We start from the raw sequence: 1500 nt of genomic DNA, 5'->3' as shown, positions 1-1500 counted from the left end.
TTGTAAAACAGCAACCTAGAGTCTCATGATTCTTTCCCCCCCCGCCCCCCCCCCGGCCCCCAATCTCAAGCTAAAAGAGGAGAGAGAGAGAAGCAGGCTGGGTAGTTTTCTGGTGCAATTTCAGCCTGAGGGGAGCTTCAGAAAAAAAGCAAGCTACTCCCTCAAATATTGAAAAAAAATTACGATTCATTTTTAAAAATCCAACGGCCTCACTAAAAAATGGTTCTTACATAGCTCTACTAGAGGTGCTAAAACACCCGAATTTTTCCAATGTTGATTTTAGCCTCAAAAGCGGAAAAGAAAAGTTTCCAATAGTCCAAGGTGGAAACAGTATTAAGTGGTATCACTTACAAACGAATACACTTTCTACATAGCCTGTAGTCTCCATGGGACAAAATAGATCAACTGGAAGTGTTACCGTTCGGGCATTATGTAACCTTAATTTAAAATAATATAGGAGCCTTAAAGAATAATGCATTGTGAAAACCTGTATTTAAACACGTATTTAAATATACGTCATTAAGACATAGATGACCTCAAAATGACACAACCCATGAAAGTTCCTTCTTGCAGCAATAAGGGCCTCTGAAGACATAACTATAACCAGGCCGAGTAGCTTATCATAGCTGCACAGCAGAAGCGTAAAATAAGCAGTCCATTAGTTTATTTTAGTCCAAAAGCCCCTTGTTTTTCCAGTGTACCGAAACTATCTCTCCACTGGTAACGGTGGATTATCTCGCCTGATCCACTCGACTGATAGAAGTTTCCGAAAGATATGAAAGATTACAGAAGAAATGGCTGCTAAATCACACTCCGGGTGAAAAGCATTTTAACGCAACCCAAATGTTGTCAAGTGTATTACAAGGAACCCCACCCAGGAAGCATAAAGTAAAATCCCAAGAATTTCCAAAGGCGCAGGAAAAGAGTTAAAGGACCGCTAGACTGACCTTAACACGCTGCTTTTTTAAGTACTGCGGAGAATTTTCGGAGGCTTGCCGGCAGTCAGCTCCGCTCCGCTCCGCTCGGCCCCCTCCCCACCTACACAAACGCACGCCCCCAGCTGAGGGAAGTTGAATGAATGTTATCTCGAGCTGCTATCTCAGGAGCTGGTAGATAGAGAATAAACTCAAGTGTTCAAAACCCAGAAATCCACCCCCAACCAATGCACACGCTGTCACGCACATCGGATCCTTCCATCCACTCCCTCCAAAGGAGCCCGGCAGGCACAGAGGACCTCTCCGATTCTGGCTCCAAATCAATGTACATGGGCTGGGCCAGCACGCGGTGAACCTCGGACGCCCCCGCAGCCGCGTGTGTCGCCCCACGGCCACTTCGGCCACACAACTGAACCTCGTGGCTCGGAAGTGGCCGCCGGAGTTGCAGAAAGCCTGGTCCCCGGGAAGTCCCGGGAGCCACCCCGGAGGTGTCAGCGGCGCGGCCGCCGCGGCTCTCCATTCACGCTTCGGCGCCACTCGCGCCGCAGAGGGCGGCGTCCGAGCC

At 48.5% G+C, this 1500-nt stretch overlaps 1 protein-coding gene across 2 annotated transcripts in view; it reads right to left on the bottom strand.

Moving 5' to 3' along the window:
• Nucleotides 1-1500, bottom strand: part of Mpp6 (membrane palmitoylated protein 6) — a 135581-nt gene that overhangs the window by 133293 nt on the left and 788 nt on the right. The window lies entirely within an intron of this gene.

This window comes from Nannospalax galili, unplaced genomic scaffold (assembly GCF_000622305.1).
Source record: "Nannospalax galili isolate Female #2095 unplaced genomic scaffold, S.galili_v1.0 scaffold158, whole genome shotgun sequence".
NCBI lineage: Eukaryota > Metazoa > Chordata > Mammalia > Rodentia > Spalacidae > Nannospalax > Nannospalax galili.
Note: the sequence above shows the minus strand (reverse complement) of the source record. Positions and strands in the feature narration are given on the sequence as shown.